Source organism: Danio rerio, chromosome 19, assembly GCF_052040795.2.
Source record: "Danio rerio strain M-AB ecotype USA chromosome 19, GRCz13ab, whole genome shotgun sequence".
Lineage (NCBI taxonomy): Eukaryota > Metazoa > Chordata > Actinopteri > Cypriniformes > Danionidae > Danio > Danio rerio.
In genome coordinates this window covers 42,213,645-42,226,486 of record NC_141039.2, presented here as the reverse complement: position 1 = coordinate 42,226,486, position 12,842 = coordinate 42,213,645, and the positions used below count along the sequence as shown (strand labels likewise).

At 35.7% G+C, this 12,842-nt stretch overlaps 1 long non-coding RNA gene across 1 annotated transcript; it reads right to left on the bottom strand.

The window, feature by feature from the left end:
• Positions 1-9,346: 9,346 nt before the first annotated feature.
• On the bottom strand, positions 9,347-11,705 carry LOC141379167 (uncharacterized). Its single transcript, XR_015517137.2, has 2 exons — positions 11,661-11,705; positions 9,347-11,402 (listed from the first exon to the last, which is right to left on the bottom strand). It is a non-coding gene; the product is annotated as an uncharacterized LOC141379167 (long non-coding RNA).
• Between the last annotated feature and the right edge of the window lie 1,137 nt (positions 11,706-12,842).

Sequence of the window (12,842 nt, the reverse complement as noted above, 5' to 3'; positions counted from 1 at the left end):
AAGTCAGAATTATTAGCCCTCCTGAATATTAGCAACCCTTTTCCTGCCCAATTTCTGTTTAATGGAAAGTTTTTTTTTTCTGAACATAATAGTTTTGATATATAATTTCTGTTTACTGAATAATATTTTTCTAGTTATTTTTCTAAATACAAGCATTCAGATTAAAGTGCAATTCAAAGGCTTAATAAGGGTAATTAAGCAGTTCATTGTATAACAGTAGTTTCTTCTGCAGACAATGAAAAAATATATTGCTTAAGGGGGCTAATAATATTGACCTTAAAATGGGTATCAACATATTTAAACCTGCTTTTATTCTAGAAAACAAATATACCTAGGAGAAAAAAATATTATAGTATTATAGAAATAATGTTAAAATTCCTTGCTCTGTTAAACATCATTTGGGAAATATTTATATATATATATAAAAAAAAAACTTATTCCTAGGAGCACTAATAATTTTTACTTCAACAGTAATCGTTTTAAATAATCTCGATTACAATTATGACCAAAATAATCGTGATTATGATTTTTCCCAAAATCGAAAAGGCCTTAAAATATGTTATATATGTGTAATTACAAAGGCATTGCATCCAACATAAGTTTGTAAACACATATTACAAGTGTACTGTGTATATTTATATAACACAAATACTGTACATAAAATATACAAAAATGCATTTACAATACTATCATAGATGTAATTACAACAATGTACTTATAACGTGACTACATTGTCATAACATTATGAATACTGTGTAATAACATAGTCATTACATTGTAATAACATAGTCATTACATTGTAATAACGCTGTAATAGCACTGTGATTACAATCTTATTACATAGTAGTCATGATGTACTGACAATGTAATTACATATGTATTGCATATATTTAGGCATAAATATACAAATACTGTACATGAAATATACAAAGAAACATTTAAGTTTATAAATATTGATGTAATTACAATGTCATGATACAGTAATTACAATGTAACGACATAATAATGGCACACCAGATAACAGTTTGTAATTGCATTTTACATACATGTGTACTGTGTAATTACATTGTCATTACATTACGATTACTATGTAATAACATTTGAATTACATTGTTATAACACTGTAATTACAATGTAATAACTCTGTAATAACACTAATAACAATGTGCGTTGTTATTACAATATTATAACAATGTAATTAAAATGCTATTACACAGTAATCACAATGTAATTACACATGTACTGTGTATATTTTCGTATAAATATACAAATACTGTACATGAAATATACAAAGAAACATTTAAGTTTAGAAATATTATATTGGATGTAATTACAATGTATTGAAATATTAATTAAGTTTGTAATTACATGTGTCCTGTGTGTATTTATGCATGCAACTATACTACATAACATGTGTATTGTGTATATTTACATAAATAACTAAATACACAAAACACAAAAAAATACACAAAGAAACATTTACCTTTATAAATATTATGTTGGATGCAAATACAATATATTACAATGACATGTATTTACAATGTTATGACAGTAATTGCACATAAGCTAGTTTGACTTTGTAGACAAAACCTTTTTTTGTTTTTTAAACAAAAAATCTTAAACTGTAAACAACTAAAATGTTAACAATACAAAACATCACAATGTAAATAAGTTGTCATTTAATAAGAATCAGTGAATAACTCAATTTTGACAAAAAATGTCAGACAGAACCTTCTAATTCTAAGGTGATAAAAAAAAAAGAAGCTCTGATTGGCTATTATGTAATGAATCAGAGCCCGAGATTAAAAACTGTAGTAATGTATTAAGTAAACAATTTAGGTTTTAAAAGGAACACAAAGAATCTGGCTGTAATTTTGCTACATTTCTCAAATATTTGCAAACAATATGGATTATCAGATTGCCAGATATATTTGCAAGAGCGAATCCCCCCATGGTAAGGGACATTTATTGTGATAACCTAACTAAATTTTTCTTTTTTACACTTTGCATGTTCCGGCTTCCCTTTGAGGAATAAGAAAACAGACACTGGCCCTTGTGGAAACCTACATATACATCCTCTCACAGAGGTGGAGAACATGCACTATTGTTTTAGTCAACTGCCATCCATTTGGTTCATTGTTTGGTCCAGATGAGACCAGATGTGATTCGATGCAAGGCGTCAATTCCGTTTGGTTTTGTCAGCACTAGTTGTTTGGCTTGGTGTGTCCCAGTCTTAATGGTACAGCGGGTGCTTTGGATACAGCTCAAGACATTCATTGAAATAAGACTTGCATTTGTCATCACCAATGGGCATTACCATGTAACTTCTATAAACAATCACCGATCCACAGTACAATAATCTGCTCAGCTCTGGGAAATGTTTGAGATTCATCCAGAGATTCAGACCAGAGCTTTTTATAAAACCCTTTCTGAGTGTCTCTGTAAGAGTTTCATTTGCTCTAGTGTGGGTGTGAAACTTTTCCCAGTCTGTCCACTTTACACAACTAAACCTGGCACACAAAGAACTCCACTGTGAACACTATATCCTGTTGCACTTCAAGCCTTTGTCACATTTTTAAAAGGTCTTTAAAGGATGAGTCTGTGCACACATCAGCAGTTTATCGATACAGAAGTCAGACGCTCAACACAGCTTCAGTCAATATTGAATCAGTGGCTTGTTTGATTCTCCTGATGTTAAGCACAATGAGTCCTGTAATCTAATCCTTTTTTATCTGTTAATTAACACTTAGAGAGGATCTGATTTTTTAACATTCACAGAGCTGAAGTATAGCGCTTAGTCAGGGCAGCACAGTGTTACATTTTTAACAGGAATGTCCTTACAGAAAAAAATAGATAACAGCAAAGACAAAGTCAAGGATTTGCTTCTCAGACCATCCCCTCAGAATACATAAATATGCTTACATTCTAAAAAAATCTTGGTTGTTGTAAATCTGTCAAATATGGACAAATCTAATTGTTGAGTTAAAAAATGTAATTTAAATGTAATTGAAAAATTTTGGTCGGATCTGTTCATTTTTGACCCAACGTTGGGTTTCTGGCTTTCACAGAGGCCTGTTTCTGAGAATGCCAGTTTGTCAGCAGATAGTATCGACATGAAAATCTCTTGTTTTAGGGTAGCCATGGCCTAATGGTTAATGTAAAGAAACCTAAACTAGGGCCCACGAGCCAAAGTTGGCCATTTGTAACCTTTAAATTGGCCGACCATCTCATATAAAAAAAAGAGAGAGTGATGGGGAAGATTAGGGCGAATGCCTTCAACAGACATGATCATTTCTAATTGATCATAACCTTTTGTTAATTTAATTGTAGAGCTACAAATAAGCAAACTGAAATTAAATGATTCAATTTGTTGCTGTGAATGAATCAGAATGGTTATATGTACTGTCACTCAACAGATCAAGGATAATGCAGAAGATTTTGATGAGTAAATCAGGCAAGGCAAAAGCAGTTTCTCACGTACACCTTATTGAACTCCATTTTGTTATAAATGGGACTGTTTTATTGTAATAAGTTCATCGTAAAATGTAAAAATACATATAGAATTACAAATACGATTAAAGCATTTTTTAAATTTATTTCTGAATATGAATAAATTAGGCATTTACCATGCCAACTTTACTGTAATAGTTTGGTATATTTACCTTCTGCCCATCGCCCTCAATCAAATTTGGGTTTTGGTCCATCAAAAAAAATAGTTTGGGCACCCCTGGGTTAGAGAGTTAGACTTGCAATCCAAAGGTCGCAGGTTTGAGTCCAGATACCAGCAGGGATTGTTGGCGAGAATATTACAAATGAGGTGATTCCCTTGAGAAAGGCACTGAACCCCTAACTGCTCCTTGGGTATGTGTTCATGGGTATAAAGTGGGTTACAGAACGGTTGCGTGACACTACGTGCACATGACAGTTAGAAGTATACACAAGACGGGCACATTCGCATATTGTTTAGAATAAAACTATTCAGATGGCGCTCTGTGGTGTGGCAAAAATATGAACAGTGTCCTAAGTTGTAGCTGTGCTGTTTAGAATTTCAAAATGCAGGGTGCAGCGAGACACCAAGCGGTGCATCCGGTTTGCGACCCCCTCAAGAAGCTTTGGAGTTTTAAGTTTATATAAAAAAATCTCCTTTATTTTATTTTAACCACTTTGTTCTTCCTTTTAAACTCACACACCATATATGAAGTCTGATATGATTAGTGAAGAACATACAAAAGATAGAATTATTTTCTTTTTATTTGCCTCTGAAATGTGTTGGAATGCCAAAGCAACAGTGTCACCATGGTAACTAAGAATAATAAAACTTTCCAGCTTTAGGCCTATTGACACCTCCTCATATCTCTAATCCTGACTGATTGATTTGATTGCAGCAATCCAGACTCCAGCGTTATTTCAGGCCCCCACTGACGTGTGCGTTCAAGATGTCATAAAAGTGCTCTGAAACATAATAAATATATCTGAAGACAAGAGAGTGCCATTACTCTGTCTGGCTTATAAAAGCGGCGAATATTACAATGTGTGATGTTAATTACAGCTGAGGGTGGATTGTAAAGCATTATGGGTTTAATCCAATAACTCAGACCTCACAGTGTCACTCTACTTCCTTGGCTTTGGCTTCTGAAAGGGTTGTCAGTGTTCAATGGTTACTTTATTTAGTACACTTGTCCATTAAGGCTAACATCTAATCAACTAATCATGTTTCAGCAACCCTGCATGCAAACTGAGTCAGAAACTGCCTTATAGTCAAGTCAACGCTTTCCATAAATGTTGTGCCTAACAAAACACCTCATGCCAGCCATGCTATTTGCAAACTCCACAGCTCCTTTCACACCATACAACTTTTTAATCATGAAGTATGCTGTGATTAGCACATGATAAGTCATGGAGAGTTTGCAGGTACCTCAATATTTAGTCAGTTACCTATATGTACGGCCATAATGGAGATTCTCGGATGTAAAGAGCATCCTTATACGTTTACTGTACTAATGAAAACTTTTTGTTTGCCTAATAAACGGTCTAAATCACCAATGATGGTCCTGTAGGGCCAGTGTCCTGCAGAGTTTAGCTCTAATTTGCCTCAATATATCGGCCTTCCGGGAACAAGTTCGGTGACTCCTGGTCTAAACTATGCAAAATCCTTGTGAAAGCTGCTAAATCATATAGAGTAAGACATTAGTAAGCAGGAAACTGTGAAGTACTTCGACTGAATCTGATAAATATACTTAAAAGAAGTATTAATTAGGCTTCAAGAGTTCACACTTAGCTGATGATTGATAATAAAGCATATTTGACATGCTGTCCCGGGAGAGAGCCCTGAGCCCAGTATGTCCTTGAGGGCCCCTCCCATTTGAAGGGTAAGAGGAGAGTTTGAGCTCAGGTAGGTCTTAAGAACTCCCCTGCTTAAACGTACTGAGATATATCTGGCTAAGAGTTTAATCTTTACATCCATTTGACATCCACAAACTGATGCCCCATTTGACCAACAAATTAGTAATATATAGTATTATACGAAAGGTTTTATTAACCTGAAAGCTTCAATCCCAAATTAAAAAAGTACACAAGACTTTGTATCCCTACAATGCATGTAAACTACCTTGATGTCAAAACAACATCAGATTGATATGTAAGATTGGCATAAAAAACACATTAAAAAACAATTACAGGACTGTCCTGTAATCAAGTTTTGGCTTTTTTGTCCCGCCAATGTTAGATATAAATTTGATTTAATTTTGACATCAAGGTAGTCAATCACATCGAATCGATTAGCATTTTTGACATGTTTTTTTTTTTATGTTGTTTTGACATCAAGGTGGCCTGCTTGTTAGCCTTCACAGCCATACTGATTTGATTACCGCACTCAACTTGTGTATAGCAGGCTATTATTTCAGTAGTTTAAATTGCACATTTTAATGTAGCAGTTAATTTCAATTTAACCTTATAAAGTTTTAAAAATACAATAAATAACGTAAATGATGAGGTTATTTTGATCTTTAGGTGAACTCTACCTTTAACACTCTGACAAAAACCTTTTTTAAGGCCCCCGAAGTCTAGGTACAGCAATATAAAAGACTATAAATAAATTTATATAAGTAAACATACTGAATAAAATTTACACCGGATTTGTATCGCAACAAGGCATGTAAACAGCTAACATTGGCTTAAAAACACATAAAAAACTGATAACAGTACTGTCCTTTAGTACATTTTTTGACAACAATGTTAGACATCAATATGATGTCACTTTGACATCAATGTAGTCAATTCACGTTAAATCGATTTTAATTTTATACATGCTTTTTTTTAAATTGTTTTCGATATCATTTTGACATCAAAGTGTCCCACTGTTTAGCCTTTACAGCCATACTGTGAATGCTAAGCAGTGTTATTTTATTATTATTATTATTTTTTATCATTTACCCTGTTAATAGTAAACTATTGCATATTTCAATTTGGCAATTCAGGCAGTTCATTCTGCTGTGGAGACTCCTGACAAATAAGAGACTAAGCCGAAGGAAAATTAATGAATTGAGCAATTTATTTCAATTCAACCTCATAAAGGTTTAAAAACACAAGAGGAAAGTAAATGATAAGATACATTTCATCTTGGGGTGATCTATCCCTTTAACACACTAACAAAAACCTTTTCTTATGGCCCCCAGAAGTCTAGGGTCCGTTCAGTATAATGACTATAATAACATTTATATACGTTAACATACAGAGATAACATGAATTAATTGGATTACATAAATGTATATGAGGTTTATTCATTTGCATAATATAATTGATTTATATTTTTCCATCTCTTGAATATTTACATATTTACCATTTTTGTTTCATGTTAATGTCAAGGCCTATAAGATTAGGAGAGGTGCTGTGCATTCCAATTAGAAAAATGCAAATAATTCGCAATCACTGCCACATACTCTGTCTTTGCTTTTCCACAGATACTTTTTCGAAAACGAGTCTATTAATTCAGTCACAGAGTATGCTTTAAGATCAACACAGCCGCGCTCTCTCTCCGTGAGACCCAATCAAGCAAAAAGGAGAATATAAAGTGGCTTTTAATAAATTCTTCACCCCATAAATATTCATCCCTCTCCTGATCTGGGAAAATCTATTATTTCTTAAGTGACAACAATCTATGATGGGAAAGCCTCATAGGCTGTCATTTATATGCTACCTTTATCACCACCCGGGAGGAATTAAGGCCTAATTACTTTCACAAGGAGTATTGGGGAAAGCAGCTATGCACTTAGTGTGATTTGTTGATTATGTGACTCCTGAATATATGTGTGCACTTGCTTCCGTAAAAGTAAATATTTAACCAGGAGAAAATGAAAAATCATTCTTGTATGGCAGAGCGAATAATTTACAATATCTTCCCAGCAGCCACCAGCCGCATCAACTGTTTCCACAGTCGGATTGAGTCTTAGGAAAATATGACCCTCTTGGAAGGTCTAAAGGTGATGCCATCAGTATAATGTGAGTGATTCTGTGGAAAGATGCAGCGCTTCATAATGTCATCTTCTGCAAATGGGCTCCAGCGCATTATAAAGAGAAATATGCATAATTTACGGCCATGAGGAATAAACACCTCACACATTTTGAAAGAGACGGACATGATTTGCTTGATGCTCCTGGGGAAGCGCAAATTGCTTTCATTATTTTCCCTGAGCATTAATGAATGTGGGTGGTGCGTATAGAATGTCCAGTAATAGATTTTAATATTCACTGCTGTGCATCAGTTCGTCATTATCATGTCTTCACGGGTAGCCTGTAATATATGGACAGCTTTGTTTCGTTAAAATGCTGTTGCCGTAAAGCTTGTAAAATATTTAAAGCCCTGTTTTGTGCTATGGGAATTTTAAGTCATTTCTGTTGTACATTTCTCCGGCTTTGTACACACTGTACATGTTAAATGAGAGACAACTGCATTTATATATGAAGTGAGTTCCCTAATTTTTTATTTTGTGTGTATGGATGAATGATACTATTGTAACTACAGCAACATTTAACATTTTCAACTAAAGAAACATACAAAGACTCGCTGTCAACTAAACTACCTCCTACAGAGGCACCATGATTGGTTTTGTAGAGAGCTTTTACAGCCACAGCCATATCACCCTGGAGCCCAAGTCTGTGTAAGTCCTAATGCCTCAATATAGTAAAGGGGACACTATACTGTCAGTGATAAGACATTAAACTGAGGTCCTGACTCTGTGGTCATGGCACTTCTTGTAGAGAGTAGGGGTATAACCCTGCTGTACAGATCATGGCCTCCCAATCATCGCCATCTACTGAATTGGCTCCACTCATAGTTGGTGTGTAGTGAGTGCACTGGTGCCGTTGTCTTGTGGCTGCCATCGCACCATCTAAGTGGATGCTGCATACTGGTGGTGGTGTGGAGAGAGCCCCTTCATGATTGTGAAGCGCATTGGGTGTATGGCCATACACAACAAATGCGGTATATAAATCCTCATTACTTAGTACTTAGTTCCTTGGAGAGTTGCAATGTCCAGTTATTAATATTATAATACAACTATTTGGGGTCTTTGGCTAAAAAGGTGATCCATTTTAAGCCCTTAATATAGCAAACGGGTGTTAGTACATGATATTTTGATGGGTAGCTAATTTTTACGATAAGTAGTTTGGGATTAAGTTTACTTAATAACAAAACAATATTGTTAAAAATATTCAGATTCATGCACAAACCAATGTTTTTACCTTATAAAACATCATTATATCTTCACACGCAACAGAAAATAATGTTGTTTTACTGGTAAACCTTTTTTTGACTCTTAAAGACGCTGCAGCTGTTGACTTGAATTTTTTTTTATCATAGAACCACGGTTTCAGATAAAAATCTTTACTGTTCTACTGAAGAATAAAAAACACTCAAATCGTGGTTAACCTGAAAGCAAGTAAATTAAAAGGATAGTTCACCCCAAAATGAAACTGTACTCATTACTCAGCAAACAATTTTATCTTTAATAGTCTTCTAGTAGACGTGTAAACGTAGACAGCTTAGCTAAAACAAGGCTTATCTTAAGGCTGATTTATACTTCTGCGTCAAACGCCGGCGTATGCTACGGCGCTGACGCATAGCCCTTCGCCGTGGCCATCGCCGTCGCTGACGTGCACCTCTCAAAAAATGTAACTACACGTCGCAACGACGCGTAGCGTAAGCTCTGTGATTGGTCGGCTTGGTAGCGCTGACGAGTCTGGGCGGGACCGAGAGCCGCGCGAATGGCACGACGCCGCGCGAGCGATTGTTTACAAGTGTGGAGTATCGTGAAGGAGCTCCGGATGGAAAGTTTTGTTTTGTGTTTACCTCATAGTTAAAGTTGTTGCACGTCCGCCGGTTCCTGCCTCAAAATGAGCGAGTTTGAGCCACTTGTACATCCCGTAAGTGTTCAGGAAATGCAAAAAAGTAGCGAAGAAACTTGACACAGAGGAACATTTACACCTCACTGCCAACTAGCGTTTCGGAAGTGTTAATGCAGACCGACAGAGACAGCGCGCAGAAGTATAAATGCACAGCCACGCGCGTTGCCTGCGCCGTGGGTTACGCCGGTCACCTGACGCAGAAGTATAAATCAGGCTTTAGGCTGTCAGTGAAAATCTAACAGACGTTTTAGAATAGGTCAAAATTAGACTAGTCGTCAAATAGACTGATTAGACAGACTTTAGATGTGTAGTCATTCATTTCTGTTTATTTGATGACTAGTCTAGTTTGGGTCGTCTTTTAGATTTTCACTGAGAGGCCTTGTTTTAGCCAAGACGACTATGTTTAGACATCTATTAGACATCTTTAAAAAAAAAAAAAATGCTTGCTAGGAATTTACTCACCCACAAGTGGTTCCAAACCTTTATGAGTTTGTTCTCTTGAACAAAAAATAAGTTTTTTTGTAAAATGTTAAAAACATGTAACCACTGACTTTCACAGTACGAAAAACAAATAATATGGAAGTAAATGATTACAGTTTTCCAACATTTTACCTAAATCTTCTTTTGTGTTCAACAGAAAAAAGAAACCAAACAGGTTTGTTACAAGTGAAGGTTGAGGAAATGATGACAAAGTTAACACTGTCGCCTCACAGCAAGAAGGTCGCTGGTTTGAATACTGGCTGGGTACAGTTCATTTACATCAGGGGTCACCAATCTCGGTCCTGGAGAGCCGGTGTCCTTGCAGGGTTTAGCTCCAACTTGCTTCAACAGACCTGAATGGGTGTTTCAAGTATACCTTGTCAAACCTTAATTAGCTTGTTCAGGTGTGTTTGATTAGGGTTGGAGCTAAAATCTGCAGGACACCGGCCCTCCAGGAACAAGTTTTACCCCTGATTTACATGTTCTCCCTGTGTTAGCGTGGGTTTCCTCCGGGTGCTCCGGTTTCCTCCACAGACCAAACACGTGGGGTATTAGTGAACTGAATAAACTAATCGGTCGTAGTGTATGTGTGTGAATGAGTGTGTGTGTATGCTTCCCAGTACTGGGTTGCAGCTGAAAGGGCATCTGCTGTGTAAAACATATGCAGGATAAGTTGGCGGTTCATTTCGCTGTGGCGACCCATAATGAATAAAGAGACTAAGCCGAAAAGAAAATGAATGAACGAATGAATTAACCTCATTTAATTACAATCATATCTTATCAAATATATCTTATCAAGTAAAAACCCCTCCAATGAGGACAGAAAGAGAAACCAATTTCCCAAATGTATCACCATCTATTATTACAGTAATTCAAGCTTACAAAAGTAAAGAATTAATTTAAATTTGCTACTCATACAATTAAAGATGATTTGATAACATTAGAGAAAGCAATTAATAATAGATTTTCACCATCACTCGTGTGGTCACAGGCAAAGCTGTTCTCTGCGGTAAATCTTTTTCAAAAACAACCCATTGAAAAGTAAAGTTCGTAATTGAGTGAGGGACTAAAATATTCATTATGGCGTATTGTTCGACTCTCAACGCTGTGCACACAGGAAGGTGGAGAAGAAAGAAAGCTAACAAGAATCTTCTAATAAACAAAACGCATACGTCACTGACAGAGCTCAGTATGAATAGAACAATCACGGTGTGTGAATACTCCTCATTACAAAGCCCACCAACTCATTATCAGCAGAATGGCCTTCACAACCTCAAAGGTGGAAATGAAATAATACGCTAAACACTTTCATCCACAGATTAAAGAGCGAATTTCAGACTTGTATCTACTGTCGTGATTTGCTGCTGCCGGTTGGCTTTGCTCACAAGCCAGTGGAGAAACTCATGCGGTAACACTGCAGGACTAGACAGGAGTCTATTTGCGGAGCTCCTCGGAGGTCCACACCCTTGGGTTGGTGCTCATTTGGGGTCTTGATAAGATGGCAGCTCAACTGCTGAGAGCTGAAGGGAAAAGCTGGTATTTATTCTAGAATCCACTGCTGTTTTAGAGAGTTCAGACTGGGAGAAAGTCCCAGTGGATGTGATTGTTATTAAGCTCAGTGCCGGAGGAGAGGGGATTTGGGTATAAGTGAAAGACGGGACACTGGGACAAATGTGGGTTGAATGCTATGCTACTGTACCAGATTCATTCGAAAAAAGTAAGTTAAAGTAAAGTTTACTCAAATACATGAAAAAGGAATCATCTTATGGTGTACTCACCGTCAGGTAATTCCAAGCATTTGGTGCTGGCCTTGTTTTTTAAAGAAAACAAACAATACATTTAGTTAAAATGTAATGCAAATGTAATGCATGAAAACTGTAAGGTTTTGATTTATTAAAACTGTTTCAAAATAATATTTTGCTCATAAAATGGATTACCATAATGATGATTTACATAATGTATCATCATTTAACCAGCTACATGGTACGGTTCTAATTCAAGAAAACCATTTCATAAGAGTAATTGTTTGTGAATCAGAGTATAAAGTAATATATATATATATATATATATATATATATATATATATATATATATATATATAAAGTAATATATATAATTTAAGATAGTAATATAATATAATATATATATTCCTTAATTTATTTATAATTATACATGGTTTTCGCTACATTCATTCTGCTATGGCGGGGCGCCACACAAAAATTCATCCCACTACGGCTACATTCCAGCTTCTCATTCAAAACATTCAGTCAATGTTGTTGTTTTTTTTAATAGCGGGTTATAATCAGACCAAAACGCATTAAAAGGTAAGTGAATTATAAAAGCACAAACTTTTCTGTAATCGTAGTAGTGCAGTGTGTTATTTGTTTAACCTTTTTTTATCGTTAATTGTTTAACCCGGTGCTGACTGACTGACAGGTGCGTGATGCGTGAGGCCAGCAAACACGATGTAGCTTTCAGTTAAGATGAACACAGTTTCCATAATTATACATTATTTATAGATAAATGTCTGTGGTTCTGCATACAATCACTTTATCTTGCTTGCAGTTTATTGCCGTTTCACTTTACTTGGCATTAATGGTGCTTTGTAGGTCTATTAGATGAATTCATAAATATTCCTAGCAAATCTAATAAATGTTGTAGACATCCTTGTTACATAAGCGCACTAAATCGCACTTAGCATTTATTTGAGAGCGCACAAGAAGATCTGCTTAAGCAGCGTATATTTGAGGGTGTGCAAGAAGTTTTGTGCACGAACAGTGGAAATCGTCACGTAAGCAAAAAGATTTGCATGCTCGATTGCATAAATGCGATCTCGACTTGTAATACTGCACCCATGACATTTTTCCATTGAAATACCGCCATAGGTAGTTGTTAGATTTGTGTAAAAGACCTGCTGCCACAGCTGGAAAAAATCCTAAAGGAAACATTGCTCTATATAT